The sequence below is a fragment of the Capricornis sumatraensis genome, chromosome 2 (genome assembly GCF_032405125.1).
Source record: "Capricornis sumatraensis isolate serow.1 chromosome 2, serow.2, whole genome shotgun sequence".
NCBI classification, from domain to species: domain Eukaryota; kingdom Metazoa; phylum Chordata; class Mammalia; order Artiodactyla; family Bovidae; genus Capricornis; species Capricornis sumatraensis.
Genome location: NC_091070.1, coordinates 109,340,374 through 109,358,141, shown reverse-complemented (window position 1 = coordinate 109,358,141; position 17,768 = coordinate 109,340,374).

The following is a 17,768-nucleotide window of genomic DNA, read 5'->3' as shown; positions in this document are numbered from 1 at the left end:
CCAACCTAGATAGCATATTCAAAAGTAGAAACATTACTTTGCCGACTAAGGTCCGTCTAGTCAAGGCTATGGTTTTTCCAGTGGTCATGTATGGATGTGAGAGTTGGACTGTGAAGAAGGCTGAGCACCGAAGAATTGATGCTTCTGAACTGTGGTGTTGGAGAAGACTCTTGAGAGTCCCTTGGACTGCAAGGAGACCCAACCAGTCCATTCTGAAGGAGATCAGCCCTGGGTGTTCTTTGGAGGGAATGATGCTGAAGCTGAAACTCCAGTACTTTGGCCACCTCATGCGAAGAGTTGACCCATTGGAAAAGACTCTGATGGTTGGAGGGATTGGGGGCAGGAGGAGAAGGGGACAACAGAGGATGAGATGGCTGGATGGCATCACTGACTCGATGGACGTGAGTCTGAGTGAACTCCGGGAGTTGGTGATGGACAGGGAGGCCTGGCGTGCTGCGATTCATGGGGTCGCAAAGAGTCAGACACAACTGAGCGATTGAGCTGAACTGAACTGAAGCAAAAAAGATAATTAAGATCACCTATAAATTCACAAAATAAAAACAATCAATGCTAATGTTTAAAAAATTTCAATCCACATTTCTATCTATAAATAAAATGTATAAGCATATGGGTTTTTAAAATTAAATAATGTTATACTTTTGCCTGTTTACAAATACACATAGGCAAAAACTCATATTCATTGTGAGCATGAAAACTCAAGTAATACTGAAATATAAAGAGGAAAAGTGAGAGTTCCATTTTGTTCTCACCCCCTAATCCTATTTCCTTTTCTGTGGCTAACTACTGTTGAATTTTGGAGTATATTTCTGGATTTTTAAATACACATCTAATACATATTTATAGTTTTCTTGAGTCAGACACAACTGAGCAATTGAGTATGCACACAGTTTTTTAAGACCATAAATGGGATCATATACTTAAGTAGTTTATTTTGATTAATAGTATATTATGGAGCCCTTCCATGGAAGTATTTTCTTTTTAAGGATTATATAATATTCCATATCACGAATGCTATGCTATATTTTATTTAACTAATATCTTAAATATTACCAATTTTTCATTGTTATATACAGTACTGTGGTGAACAACACTCTTGAATGATGTTTTTGACTACATATGTGAGTATTTCTTCAGGATAAATTCCTAGAAGTAGAATCATTGGCTCAAAGGATACTCTCATCTTTAAAAAAGCAGTCTACATATCCTCCCAAAGCATATTAGGGTACCCAGCTCCTGACCCCTTTGTCAATGCTGACTATTTCTAACTTTTCCAATCTGATTATAATGGACTATTTTCTTACGCAGCATTGATTTCTCCTGATTCTGTTAATAGTAACAGAGCCCGACTTCCCTTTGACTAAATAGCTCTATTCCCCCTCTCATTCCATGCAGGTAGGTGGGCTGACCGCATCCCTAGTTCCAGAGAACATGCATCCCAAGCTGGCTCAATCAGGAGCTGTTTTCCTGGAATTTAAATCTTGAGCAAAGTGACACTGTGCCTGAAAACAAGTGAAGTTCATTCATCCCAATGGCACTGCCCAGATTAGACTAACTTCCTACATGCCTGAATCTGCCCTGTTTTTTATGTTTCTAGGATCCTTCAACTTCCTTTTATATCAGTTAATTTTGAATTGATAGAATTCTCCTATAATATCCTGGTGGGGGCGGGAAGACTTCCCAGGTGATCTAGTAGATAAGAATCTGACTTGCAATTCAAGGGACACTGCCTTGATCCCTGATGTGGGAAGATCCCACATGCTGCAGGGCAACCAAGCCCGTGGGCCACAACTGCTGAAGCGCACTCACCGAGAGCCTGTGCTTCGCAATAGAGAAGCCGCTGCAGTGAGAAGCATGAGCACCGCAGCTAGAGAGCAGCCCCTGCTGCCACAGCTGGAGGAAGTCCACACACAGCAATGGAGATCTGGCACAACCAAAAATAAATAGGTATTAAACATGTCCTATGGGCTGGATACTTTTTTAGGCTAGATCTTTGACAAACTTTTTTCCCCTTGTCATTCCTGGTTTGATAAGGCTTTTCTATCTCACTGGAGTCAGTTTTGAAAAAATGTTACTTTCCTAGAAACCATCCAGTTTATTGATATGCAGCTATACACTGTATCTTCTTTAGTCTTGTGGTAATAATCTGCATGTCTGTAGACTTCCCTGGTGGCTCAGACAGTAAAGAATCTGCCTGCAATGCAGGAGACCTGGGTTCGATTCCTGGGGCGGGAAGATCCCCTGGAGGAAGGCATGGCAACGCACTCCAGTATTCTTGCCTGGAAATCCCATGGACAGAGGAGCCTGGCAGGCTACAGTCCACGGTGTCACAAAGGAGTCGGACACGACTGAGCGACTATTGCTATGTGTCTGCATTTATATTCTCTCTCTCATACCTAGCTTTGGGCTTGCTTTCTTTTGTTAGATGACTTCAGCTGGAAATAACAGGAAATCAGATTCAATTTGGCTTAAAGGATAGGGAAATGTATTATCTCACACAACAGAAAGTTCAGAGACAGGGTGTCTCCTGTGCGTCAGGACTCTGGGTGTGCTGTCCTGCAATCCCTTGGCCTAGTAGTATGACGATTACAGCAGTTCCAGGCATCACGTCCAAAGATCTAGACGAAGAAAAGGGCTAACTACCTCTTCTATGTGTCTCTTTCTTAAGAGTGAGAAAATGTTTCTCCAGCAACCTTCCCATCACATCATTATTGGCCAGGCCTGGGTCACATGCCCACTCCTAAACCAATCTCTAGAAAATGGAATAACTTACTTTAGCTTAATCACTTGGAGGTGGAATGATTTTGGGAGAGTCAACCACCTTGACTGTCGTATCTGTCTATCTTAATCAGGCTTCCCAAATGTTTGTCTAGTTTTTTGTTTGTCTTGTCATGACTTTTGATTTCATGATCAAGACTTTGCTATTTGTTTTCTAATGGATTATTTCTTTCTGCTACTTTATTTAGACTTATTGTATTGTTCATTTATTTCTTAAGTTCTAAGGATTTGTTTTTAAACACATTCACAAAAGGCTATAATATTTCCTCTTATTGCTATTTTAGCCACATCCGTGAGATTTTGAAATAGGTATTTTTTTATTGCTATTTGTCTTTAAATAGTCTATAACTTTTGTTCTATTTTCTTAACTCAAGGTTTATTTAGATCAGTGTTTCATGCTATTTGTTTGCTTTATTTCCAAAGGGAATGAGCACTATCTTTTTTGTCGTTATTTCCCACTTTTATTGCACAGTGATGTGGTCTGTGTGAGTTTCCCGCATGTGAATGTCTTAAATGTATATGTGAAGACAATGCTTTCTTCTGTTTTTAAATAAAATTTTAATATTCTGTTAAAGTAATAAGTCATAATTTGAATTATATAACAGAACACAAGGCATATAACAAGAAATAGCTGATTCTTGTCCATTCCCTTGCATCTCCTCAGTCCTGTCCCCCAGAGGCATTTTCAACAATTTCAACTGTATCATCTGTTAATTTAGCTCCATATTTCCAAATAATGCATTTGTAACTATTTCTTGATTTCAAGTGTCAGAGATTATTCACTTGATTTCCTCCTATGGGATATGAAGACTATTTTTACTATACCATGGTCACCCAGTTCTCATTCTCCTTACCCAGTGCTCTGATAGTTTTATCACCATTGTATGACTACTGTTCATTATTGAGACAAATAGTATTATCTGATTACATTTCTCCTCCTGAACAATCTTTTTTTTTTCCCTCGAGATAATTACTGCTTCATTTTCATCATGTGTTTAGTTTTCTATGTGCTTATTGCTTACTGCTGTTGCTGCTAAGTCACTTCAGTCGTGTCCAACTCTGTGCGACCCCAGAGACGGCAGCCCATTAGGCTCCCCGCCCCTGGGATTCTCCAGGCAAGAACACTGGAGTGGGTTGCCATTTCCTTCTCCAATGCATGGAAGTGAAAAGTGAAAGTGAAGTCGCTCAGTCGTGTCCAACCCTTTGCAACCCCATGGACTGCAGCCTACCAGGCTCCTCCATCCATGGGATTTTCCAGGCAAGAATACTGGAGTGGGTTGCCATTGCCTTCCCCATATTGCTTACTAGCTTTTCCCAATTTTTCAAAAACTTTCTGAGGCAGCTTAATGCTATTTCTTACACAGGCAAATGCTCCAAATAGTTTTTCTCTTTCTTGCTTTTTTTTTTTCCCTTTGACAAGAAGCCCTTCTTGGAAATCGCTGTTCTTCAGCACTAATCTGGATTGTTTGCACTCTAGGCTCCCTGGATGGCTGTTGTGTTAAACCCTCTTTCCCCTGAATTTTCTCTGTTTCCATTGCTTGATTGACTTGGCTGGAGCAAGTTTGCCAGGGCGTCCAAGAAAGGGTGTGCAGCTGGAGTAGCAGATGCCCCTGGTGCTCCACCTCAAATCCACTTGGTTCACCTGAATCACTCATACTTGGTGAATAGTTCAGTTTCTCCTGAGAATTAAACAAAGGTAGAAGGAAAAGTAGTGACCTGGAAACATCTACTCCCCTTGAGTATGAGAGGCTCTAAGAGTCTAACTTTTCCTTTTACAGATTTTCCCAGTTATCCCCTTATTTTCACAATCATACCTGATCCACATCTTGCATAGTACCTAGTTCTTCCAATTCTTGAACTTTTCCAGGAACTTTCAGGAAAATTGTTTCACTTCTCAATGGCATTCCTCTCATTATGGAAATAAGATCAGTTCCCGGTAACTCTATTTTTTATAACAACATGACCAAGATTTGTGGTCATCCCCACAAATGTCGTGGTCATCCCCACGTTACATCAGAGATACTGAACAAAATACTGCTATTAAATGGTTGAATACTAAAAAGAGAGCTTTTACCTCTGTTTATCTTAATCAGACTTGTCCAAGTTCTATTTCATTGATCTTTTCACAGAGTTAGCTTTTGATTGTTTGATCAAGTGTTTCCTTTTGTTTGCTTTTTATTTCGTACATTGAAATCTCTTTTATATTTGTAATAATTTTTAGCCTTGAAGAATATTCTCTTTCTTATTTCTAAGTTTGTATTTTTTTATACCTGCAATAATAAGTTTATTATTTTATCAACTGAACAACCTTATCAATCCTCATCTCCACCCCCTTCAAAAAACATTTAGAAAACCCTTTGGGGAATAATTTATGGATTATAAGTTAAATAATAAAATAAATCTCTCTTATTTATGTAACATGGTGATTATAATAAATTGTATATTTTAATTTGACCCTTCAATTTAAGTACCTCTATAAGAGCTCAGCAAACATTTAATATAAAATGTTTTAAACCTATTTAGGTAAAACCAGTAAGCTATGACATAAGAAAGTAGCACACATAGAGGTAAAGAACAAGATTTTCATAAAAGAGCAATAACACCTTTTTGACAAGGTTACTCTAAAAAATAAAGCTTGAACGTATATAATTTGCATTGGGCAATTGGTATCATCACTAAGGTTTTGTATGTATGTATTTTATAAATCTCATATTTTTCATTTTTCCAATCACCATTTTGTCTTTTGAGTGATGTTTTGTGCTTGTTGTTTAAGGTTATGTATGAGTGATGTTAATGAGCGCATCTGTCAGAAACACAGGAAGCATCAACCTTGTCATTATCAGGGCACAGGTTAAAGTTGCTTCTTAACAAACACAAAAGAGAAATCAGAAGTGTTTTAGAATTCTGAAGGAGGAAGTTAGCTGTTTAAAAGTATTTTAACACTGTAAAGCAATTTTCCTCCAATTAAAAATTAAATTTTAAAAAATCATCACACATTAAAAAAAAGTATTTTACATTGTTTGTGTTAGTCGCTAAGTCATGTCCTTCTCTTTTGGGGATCCCGTGGCCTTTAGCTCACCAGGCTCCTTGGTCCATGGGATTTCCCAGGCACAAATACTAGAGTGGGTTTGCCATTTCCTTCTCCAGGGTAAATCTGTGTTTTTTAATACTGTGTGCATGCAAGCTAAGTCGCTTAAGTTGTGTCCGACTCTTTGCAACCCTATGGACTGTAGCTCGCCACGCTCCTCTGTCCATGGGATTCTCCAGGCAAGAGTAGTAGAGTGGGCTGCCGTGCCTTCCTCAGGGGCTCTTCACCCAGGGATGGAACCCATGTCCTTTACCTCTCCTGCAGGGTTCTTTACCACTAGCGCCACCTGGGAAGCCCATTTTTTAAATACTAAAGAACATGCATATTGCACTTGAAAATATGTGGGTTCCTTTCAAATGTCTTTTGATGTTGATTTCTAACATGATTCCACAATGATAAGAAAGCAGACTGCGTATGAATACCTTTACAGTATGAAACTTTTGTACCTTGTTCTGTGTTCCTGGATATGTTCCAAGGTCTCTTAGTTTACACTGTCTGGAAGATGGAATAGAATTTGTATGCTACTCTTGTGTGAAAATTGTATAAATCTTAACTATGTTGAGATGGTTCACAGAGCTTTTGAGGTCTACTATATTCTTCTACTTTTCTGTATATTCAGTTAATTTTTGAGGGTTTGATATTGAAACTCCTACTAAAAATCTTAATTTGTCTACTTCAAAAATAATTGTAATGAACAGTGGAATTATATGCAACCTTGTTCTGCATTTCTAAGTCTCCTATAAATGTATTATCATAGTTTCATACTTTAAAAAAATAAAGAATATGTATAGATTTAAAGTCATCTATGATATTTGCCCCACAAGTCTCTGGTTTACTGTTTTCCTGTGACTACTGTGATTAAATATTCTTTAATTTCTTTTTCATTTGCTGAAAAAGCACAATTTCATTAGATTATTTAAATTATACAAGTATTTATATCAATAAAATTATGTAAGACAACTATTAGTCAAATAAGTTAAACCCTTCAATTTATGATTTTCACATATCCAGTGAAAGTCTCTGCTTTTTAATAGAGCACGCTTTTGGTATGAAGTCTAAGAACTCTTTGCTTAGTAGTAGGCCCAAAAGACATTTCTTCTGTATTTTTGTAAAAGTTTAATTTTTTCACATTTTCAAGTCCATCACCCATTTTGAGTACATTTTTTTGAGGTATGAGGCTTAAATTGAGGGTTTTTTTTTTTTTTTTGCTATGAATTACCAACTATCTATTTTTAAAGTCTTTCGCCATTGAATTACTTTTGCACCTTTGTCAAAATCTGTTGGGCATATTTGTGTGGGTCTATCTATGGCTTGGACTGCAAGGAGATCCAACCAGTCCATTCTGAAGGAGATCAGCCCTGGGATTTCTTTGGAGGGAATGATGCTGAAGCTGAAACTCCAGTACTTTGGCCACCTCATGTGAAGAGTTGACTCATTGGAAAAGACTCTGATGCTGGGAGGGATTGGGGGCAGAAGGAGAAGGGGACGACCGAGGATGAGATGGCTGGATGGTATCACGGACTCGATGGACGTGAGTCTGAGTGAACTCCGGGAGATGGTGATGGACAGGGAGGCCTGGCATGCTGCGATTCATGGGGTCGCAAAGAGTCGGACACGACTGAGCGACTGAACTGAACTGAACTGATCTATGGCTGGTTTCCTGTTCTGTTCCATTAGACTTTATGTATACTGCCAATCAAGTCTTAGTTACTGTAGATTGATTTTTCTCACTTTATTCTTTTTTAATATTTTTTTTTTAGTACTTTTTATTTATTTATCTTTTGGGAAAGATTAAAGGCAGGAAGAGAAGGGAATGACAGAGGATGAGATGGTTGGATGGCATCACCGACATCCAGGTTTGGGTAAACTCTGGGAGTTGGTGATGGACTGGAAGGCCTGGTGTGCTGTGGTTCTTGGGTTTGCAAAGAGTTGGACATGACTGAGGGACTGAACTGAACTGAACTGAATTGCTTTACAGAATTTTGTACTTTTCTGTCAAACCTCAACATGAATCTATTATTGTTCCTTTGTCTTTCCATGTACATTTTAGAATAATATTGATTGTCTATCCCTACAAAAATTCCTTGCTAGGATTTTGACAGGAATTGTGTTAAACCAATATAATAGTTTGAGGAGAAATGGCTTTTTAAAGATGTTAAATTTTCTAATCCTTAAAACATGGTGTATCTCCCCATTTATTTATATTAAAATTGTTTCACTAGTGTTATATAGTTTTCATCATACAAATCCTGTACATATTTTGTTAGATTTGCACCTATTATTTCTTTTCAGTGGTTATAAATGAAATTGCCTTTTTAATTCCAGACTCCACATGTTCATTGCAAAGAAATAGAAAGAATAATTTTTTTACTCTTTACCTGTGTTCTGCAAACTTGCTGGATATTCATTTAGTAGCTTCTAGAAATTTTTTATGAGTTCTTCAGATTTTCTACATAGGTGTTCATATCATGTACAACTAGGGATATTTTTATTTCTCTCATCCCAACCTGAAAGCCTTTTAATTTTATTTTCTTTATTAAACTGGCTAGAACTTTTAGCATTATGTTAAGTAAGAGAGGTGAGAGCAGACATCTTTGCCTTGTTTCCTCTCTCAGTGGGGAATCATGGAGTTTGGACTGTTAAGTATGATGTTAGGGTGATACTAACTTTCTAAAATGAACTGGGATGTATTCCCTCATTGGCCATACTCTGGAAGGGGTTGTAAAAAGTTGGTGTTAATTCTTCTTTAAATGTTCAGCAGAATTCTCCAGTGAAATCATACAGGCCTGGAGATTTCTTTGGGGGGAGGTTTAAAATTATGAATTCAATTTCCTTTATAATTATAGGGTTATTCAATTATCTACTTTATTTTAAGTGAATTGTGATAGTTTGTACTTTTCAGGGAATTGTTTCATTTTATCTAAGTTGTCAAATTTATGTGTATAAAATTGTTTGTAGTACTTAAAATTTTCCTCCTGATTTATGCAAGTTCTGTAGTGATAGCTCTTGTTTCACTCAGATATTGGTGATTTGTGTCTTCCTTTTTGATCAGTCTTGCTAGAGGTTTGTCAGTTTTTTTTAAATATTCTCAATAAAGATCAATTTTCACTATTTTCTTGTTTCACTGATTTTCTCTGTTTTCATTGTTTTCTGCTTGCCTTATTATTATTCAGTTTCTTCTGTTTGCTTTGGATTTATTTTGCTCTTCTTTCTCTAGGTTCCTGAAGTAGGAGTTTAGATGATTGATTTGAGATTTTTCCATTTTTTTAATGTAGTGGCTCATGTTGTAAATTTCTTTCTCAGTAGTATTTTAACTGTGTCCCATAAATTTTGATATGTTGCATTTTTATTTTCATTCATTTCAATGTATTTTTAATTTCTCTTAAGGTTTCCTCTTTGGCCCATGTATTGTTTGGAAGTATCCTTTTTACTTTGCAAGTGTTTAGAAATTTTTTTTCTGTTTTCTTTTTGTTTGATTTCTTTGTGTCTGGAAAACATATTCTTTATGATTTCAATTCTTTCAGGTTTGTTGAGTTTTTGTTTATTTGTTTTGTTTTTGCTCAACTCCATGGAGAGTTGAAAAGAAATGTGTGTTTCACTGTTACTGAGTAGTGTGTTCTATAAATACTGATTCGATCCTGTTGGTTAATGTGTCATTGAGCCCTTCCATATCCGTGTTAATTTTCTGTCTGGTTGATTTATCAGTTGTTGAGAGGTGTTGGAGCCTTCAGCTGTAACTGTGGATTTATCAAGTTCTCCTTCTGTTCTATCATTGTTGCTTCACATTTTGCAGCTCTACTGCTTGCTATATATTAATGTAGAGTCTTTTTGGTGGATTGATCCTTTGTCATTATATAATATCCCTCTCTGTCTCTGGTAACAGTCTTAGCTCTGAACTTTACTTTACCTGATGCTTTTGTGGGTAGTGGGAGGCCACAGTTTTCCCTGTGATGTTGCTGGAGTGGAACATTTATTATCTGAATGCTTTGGGTCATGCTAAGCTGGTCCTTTCTAGTCCTTTGGCTAGAGAGGACATAGTTCTGTCAGGGCTTCGTATTTGGCTGTGCTATTGATATTTCTGGGTCACTGTTTTTCACTCAAAATTTGAGAGATATAACGCCAAAAGAAAAGCCAGGGAACACACCACTGTGTCATTCCTCAGAGCCTAAGGTCTCTAGCTGGTCTACTTTTTTCTCCCCAGTTTCTAAGAATCTTATTTTTGTTTTATATACAATGTCCAGGATTTTTAGTTGTACTTAAAAGGAGAAATAGGGATAAGTACCTTTTACCCATATTCTCAGAGGATGTCTGAAACTTTATATTTTTAATATTCATATTTAAACTTATACTTTCTATTGAAACATAGAGTTAATCACAGTCTGTAGTTTCCTCCTGAAATGTTGGAGGGAAAAACACCTGACCAGACCCTCCATAGGAAAAGTCTCTATGTGTGTGATTTTTTTTTCATTTATTTCCTTTTTCTGTGTTTTCTATACTTTCTATAATTAGCATGTATCATTATAAATAACATTTGAAAGCACAATGTTCTGTGCACCTTATGTTACTATTATGAAGTAATAAAACCCTGTTCATTTCTATATCATTTCTACCAGTAAAATTGAATTTTATAGGCCTTCTTTTTGCTCACAGTGATAACAATAAAATGGCAGATTCTAATCTGAAAAATGCAGCTTCGTAAGTCTCAGAAAGAGATGAAAGAGATGTCCCCTCTCTCCTGAATGAACAGAAGGGGCATTATCTTCTGCATGAGGAAGCTGGCTCAAAGAACCTAGTCTGATTTGTTGTTAAACCAAAGACTTTGATAAGAATATCAAAAGAGCTAAAATGCATAATTCGATTTGGTTATCTTATTTCATAATGTGTTATTTGAGCAATAATGTAATTGACACCTCTGTATTCTTGTATGGAGTAAATACCTGTAAAATTGCTCTGTCAAATCAGACACTTTCACTTTCTCAAGTCCTGTGTATGGGGGAAGGAAGCCTGTGGTCTGCTAGATATTCTCCTTCAACAAAGACATTGAGAGATTTATTTCAATTAATTAACAAACTACAAAAACCCATGTGGGGCTGAAAGCTGAAGGCTGTTCTCTGTGCTGACAGACCCAGACACAGCAACAAAGGAAAGGGACATAGACCATAATTTGGGGCCTGAGCAAGAGCCTGTTTGTCTCTGTGCTGTACTTCTTGCAGCTCAGAATAACTGTTTTGCTGAACTAATCTGCAAAGCCAACACAAAGAGAGTAAGAAAAAATATACACAAATATATTGTTTAATTGTCTGTGGTCCAAGAACTTCAGGCAGATTCAGTTTCTCAAGAAGAAAGGGCCCAGGGCACTATCCTCCGTGAAATATTAATTCTTTTATTTGCTGCCAGCAACCAAGTTAAAGGAATAGCTCTGAGCACTATCTTCCAGGAATATGTGAGTTTTCTCTATGAAAATGAGGTCCACCTGGCAGCAGAGTGAGTTTCTTCATACTTCTAGTCTCCCAGAGGTAAGGAATTGGCTTTATTTGCAAACAGGGAACTGTCCCTTGGAAGAGAAACAATAGGGTCGTAAGTCTCGTGCATTGGAGAGCTCAGAGCATCTTTGTAAATGCTTTCTGAATGTGTGCTCTAAAACCCGAACTGTAGGTATAACAGGCATCCAAAGGGAGACGTGTCAGTTCATATATGGCATGCCTAGAGACTTCTAGCTTCTACCTGAGCAATATGAAACTGGACCTGAGTGTAGTCTCTCTTTTTTTCCTCCCTCCTTCCCTGTCTCTCTCATCCCCCCTCTTGCTTTGTTCTGCTTCTCTCTTTGAAGAAATATATAAAACAAGCCAGCCAAGAAGTGAGGAATAACTTTGTGTACTGCAATACATTTTCAAATCTTAGGAATAAGATAGATGGCATCACTATGGGTTCTACAGGTTTGCAAAAAGTCACATGAGCACTCAATAGCCACAGTGTAGCTACAGTCCATGGGGTCGCGAAGAGTCGGACACCACTGAACGACTTCACTTTCACTTTTCACTTTCATGCATTGGAGAAGGAAATGGCAGCCCACTCCAGTACTCTTGCCTGGGGAATCCCAGGGACGGGAGCCTGGTGGGCCACCGTCTATGGGGTCGCACAGAGTCGGACACAACTGATGTGACTTAGTAGCACAGCAGCAGCTATAGACAGGCATCTTGACTAATGCAAGATTGAATTTATATTTGAAAACCAGTTAATGCAATTCACTGTATTAATAGAGCCAAAAACATGATTATCTCAGTAGAGGCAGAAAAACCACTTGACAGAATTCAACACCCATTAATTATTTTTAAAAAATAGTAAGTAGGGACAGGTGGGCTTCCCAGGTGGCTCAGTGGTAAAAAAATTTGCCTGCCAATGCAGTAGCTGCAGGAAACGTGGGTTTGATCCCTGGGTGAGGGAAGATCCCCTGGAGGAGGAAATGGCAACCCACTCCAGTGTTCTTGCTGGGATAGTCCCATGGACAGAGGAACCTGGAAGGCTACAGTCCTTGGGGTCAAGAGAGTTGGACACAACTGAGTGGCGAAGCATGCATGTGAAGGAGCAGAAGAAAACTCTCTTAACCTGATGAAGGGCAATATAAAGAACCCACATTCAACAGCATTAATAGTGGAAGCCTGCATGCTTTCTCCCCAAGGCCAGAAGCAAGCTGAAGAGTCTGCTCGCACCGTTCTTTGAGCATAGTGCTGGAAGTCCTAGCTCGTGAAATAAGGCAATAAAAGAAACAATTTAAACATACAGATGAAAATGAAGAAATAGAATTTTTTGTATTTGAAAATGACTGGTTTGTATTAAAAAAATCCCAAGGAATCTATATTTCAAAACTCGTATAGCTAATGAGTGACTTTAACAAGTTTACAAATTCAATATACAAAACTGTCTGTATTTCTATATACTAACTGAACCATCAGAACTTTATTTTTTAAAGTCACTTACAATAGCATGAAGAATATGACATGTTTAGGGATACATTTGACAAAAGGTGTGCAAGACACATATACTGAAAACTGCTAAGGGAAATTCAAGAAGACTTAAATGGAGAGCACATGTGTTCATAGATCAAAGACTTGGAATTGTTAAGATGTCAGTTCTCTCCAAACTGATCTATGGAATCAAAGTTCCAGCAGATTTTTTTGAAAAAAACGTTGGCATGCTGTTTCTAAATTTATACGGAAGTGTAACAATATTTGCATGGAAATGCAAAATCTATATGGAACAGCTTTTGAAATTTTGAAAACAGAGAACAAAGTTAAAGAGAGTGCAGAAATATAATCATAAACTTATGGCTGATTTATTTTTCATAAAGATGCCAAAGCAATTCAATGAGGAAAGTATAATCTTTTCAACAAATGGTGCTGGAACAATTGATAACCAATGTGAAAATTAAACCTTGGTCCTTAACTCACACTATACATAAAAATGTACTTAAAATGGATCCTAAAAGCAAACTTATGATTACCGAAAGAGAATGTAGGGGTCAGTTCAGTTCAGTCGCTCAGTCGTGTCCAACTCTTTGCAACCCCATGAATCGCAGCACGCCAGGCCTCCCTGTCCATCACCATCTCCCAGAGTTCACTCAAACTCATGGCCATCGAGTCGGTGATGCCATCCAGCCATCTCATCCTCTGTTGTCCCCTTTTCCTCCTGCCCTCAATCCCTTCCAGCATCAGTGTCTTTTCCAATGAGTCAACTCTTCTCATGAGGTGGCCAAAGTACTGGAGTTTCAGCTTTAGCACCATTTCCTCCAAAGAACACCCAGGGCTGATCTCCTTCAGAATGGACTGGTTGGATCTCCTTGCAGTCCAAGGGACTCTCAAGAGTCTTCTCCAATATCACAGTTCAAAAGCATCAATTCTTCAGCGCTCAGCTTTCTTCACAGTCATTAAGTGGGATTAAAAAGCAATATATAAAAGAAAAAAAATTATAAAAGAATAAACTGGTAAATTGGACTTCATAAAAATTTTAAATGTTTGCTTTTCAAAAGACAATGAGGGAAAAAAAGGCAACGAGTGGTGATCATTTTGTAGTGTGTAGAAATACTGAACCACTGTGGTGCACCTGGAGCTACCACAGTTTCTAGGTCAATTATACTTCAGTAATAAAAATAAGAAAAGAAAAGAAGCACCAGACCTCACACACAGACAAACAAAAACCCCACAAACACATACATGCAAATTCATTTGGATGATACCCCCTCAAAAAGAGACAATGATAAGAAAATAAAATGATGAGTCAGATTGGGAGAAAGCATTTCTAAAACATATCACCCCGTAAAGGACATATATCTAGAATTTTTAAAAGCCGAAAGTTTTACCGCTCAATAATAAGAAAATAAACAACCCAACTTTAAAATATGAGCAAACCATTTGAATTAATACTTCATTAAAGAACATATACAGTTAGTAAATAAATACATGAAAAGATGCTCCATATCATTAGTATATGGATGTTTATAGCAGCTTTATTGATAACTGCCAATCCTTGGAAACACTAAGATATCCTTCAGTAGGTTAATGATAAATAAACTGGTATATCTAGACAATGGAATCCTATTTAGTGCTAAAAAGAAATTTGCTATCAAGTCATGAAAAGGCATGGTGGAATCTTAAATGCACACGGCTAACTGAAAGGAGCCAATCTGGAAGAGCTACACAGTGTATGATTTCAACTATACGACATTCTGGAAGAGGTAAGACTATGGAAACAGTGAAAATACTAGCAGTCACCAGGTGCTGCAGAAGTGGACTGATGCATAGGCAGAGCAGTGAGGATTTGTAAGGCAGTGAAAATACTCTGTATTTTACTATATTGATGGATACGTTTGTCTAAACCGGTAGAATGCACAACATCAAGAATGCACTCTAAGGTAAACCACGGATTTGGGGTGATTATGATGCATCAGGTTTGTCAGTTTTAACAAACGTTCCAGCAGGGGATGGCAGTGGTGAGGGAGGCCGAGCATGTGCTGGGGCGGGAGGGGTATGCGGGCTCCCTGCACCTTACCCTTTGCTGCGAGTCTAAAACTACTCTTCAAAAAAGGTTTTAAATGTGAAACACACACACATACACACACACCTGACCTGAAGTGTTCTAGAAAAAGAATTAAGAAACTTTTGTCCAAGCCCAGCACAAGGCTAATAAAGAATTCAAAAAAAAAAAAAAGAGAGAAGAAAGTAAATCTCAAAACAATGCATACAATATTAATCAATTTAATAAAAGTTCCAAGTGTGAAATGATTACAACTATAAAATAAAGGAGTGCCACTTTGCTGTGCATCAGAAACTGAACACAACATTGTAAACCAAGTATGCTTCAAATACAAATAATAAAATTTTAAAAACAAAAAATAAAATAAAGGGAGTGATAAATACAAGATCAGGACTGTGGTTGATTCTCACCAGGAAAGAAGATAATGAAATCAGAAGGAACCCACACAGTGTTTCAAGGATAGTGGCAATATTCTATTTCCTCCACTCAACCAGGTACAAAAGTTTTCATTGCATCATTATTCTTTATACCGTCATATCTTTTCTAATTTTTTTAATCTACTCAATTAAAAATAAAGAAAAAATAAACATCAATTGCTTGTGACAAGCCAGGAGCAGTTGGGAATGATATCAAAGGTCTAATTAGTATTGAGATGCAATGAGGACAGAGACTTGCCCCACTGATCTGTGAAAATTCTGGGGTGATCTTCATGGAGGGACTAACTCAATAAACTGAGATCAGCCTCCATAAGCTCATTACAGGCCCAATGTTCCTCTTTTCCCAGTGTTCACACCTGTTCTAAATATTTCATAGATCAGACTTCAAGCAAGTGAAATTTTTCCAGAGGCTTAGTAGAAATCTTAGTGTAAAGAATGTGATAACTTCATCCCACATCCGCAGAGGCCTTCTTGCTTTCCATACTGAGAGTGGGATCCTGTGGGAGCTGATGGAAATGGTATATATTGATGAGGGTCTCTGTCTAGGTACGACTCAGTGGTAAGGGCAGTTAAGGAGAAGTTGGGGGCATGAGAAGGGAAAGATTTCTGGGGTTAATGTGGAAGCTCCTTACAGACCTAACTCCGAGAGTCTGTGTTTTACAGTGTTAGGTCTGGAAATTCATCTAAACACATCCATTTTCTTAATTTTCATTAGGGCTGGCCTAGACTTCTCTTCCTCTTCTGAACCTGTGGGTTCTTTCACGTCACATCACCTGCAAGGCTTACTGCCTCACTGCTTCTCCCCACACCCATATTCGCCCCCCACTCCCGCTGGATTCCCTGGGGCCACCTGCAAAAAAAAAATTGGTCTCTCAGATAATGGAAAATTTATTCTAAATGCTTATTTTAGCTTGAGAAGTACCCGCTCTGTCAGGCCTCTGTTGCTAACATATCTGTTCTGACGTGTGGTTTTTGCACAGTTGAAGGGTCATGCTGACTCTCATTCTGCCTTCAGGCAGGACTGCCTCCCCCATTTCTAATGGCTCGTTTCATCTCTCAGTCATCAACTGAGGGCCTGGTGGGTATTATGATGGGAAGGGGAGAGGAGTGTGGTCCCTGGGAAAAGAGGCCTGGGCCCTTTCATTGAGGAGATCTCAGTCCAACAGCACATATTCAGAGGTAGGCACGTGGTTCCCATAGGTCCCCTGGAGCTGAAGACAGAGGCTGTGCCCTTCATGTTGCCCTTGTTCCTGACTCTTCTCAGGTTTCCCAGGCTATCAGATGCCTTCTGTCTCTAATTTCTTCAGGATCAGTGGCTTGAGTGTTGGCCATGAGCCTGAGCCCTAAGCTTACAGATAGGGCCTCCGGAATTTGACTTTCTTTTTTCCTCTGCTCTTTCCCAGGAGTCCTTCTTTGCCTTTTATTCAGATTTCCAATGAGACTGAATAGCTTTAGTTGTACTGTAGAAAAGCAGAGCTAAGGCCTGAGTCTAGAAAAATTTGTTTACAAATTTGTCTGGGCTTTGGATGTTAGGAGCATACCAAGGGGCTAATCTCATATGTAATTTGGTGCCACCAGTCCATCCTAAAGGAAATCAGTCCTGAATATTCACTGGCAGGACTGATGCTGAAGCTGAAGCTCCAATACCTTGGCCACCTGATATGAAGAGCCAACTCATTGGGAAAGACCCTGTTTCTGGGAAAGATGGAGAGCAGGAGGAGAAGGGGGCAGAAGAGGATGAGATGGTTGAATGGCGTCATGGACTCAACGGACATGAGTTTGAGCAAATTCCAGAAGACAGTGAAGGACAGGGAAGCCTGGCGTGCTGCAGTCTGTGGGGTCACAAAGAGTCGGACAGGACTGAGTGACTGAACAACAACCGCCAATCTTCTTCTCCCTTCTGTCGTGCTCCAGTTTGGTTACTAGAAGCATGTAAGACTTGGAACAGGACAAGATAGGACACTTGAATTCTCACCATTGCTCTTCCTGTGACTTTCTGTGTAGCCTTCAAGCAATTTCCTGCCTCCTATCCCCAGTTATTTCATTGGTGACATGAATGATTGTTGCACTGATTTTGCCCAGAGTTTGTGAAGGCCGGTGGGAGAGCAGACTTTGAAACATGCTTTCCAACATGCTTTGAAAGGTCTCTGAGCTTTGCGGGGGAATTCACGAACAACTGGGAGGGTGATCATGTCATCCACACCCCTAAGGGTGCTGATGGTGCTGGAACCAACCTGGTCAATCTGAAGGATGAAAGTCAATTGCAAAGTTGAAAATGGGCCCCAGATGCAAGGAGATCAGACAGTTAGACTTACTTCCTCTTTTCTAATTTGAGAGGTTTCGTGTTGAAGAAAATCAGTGTGTTAGAAGCTGCAGGAGACCCAAACACAGTTACCACGAAGCTCAGCTCTGTCCTC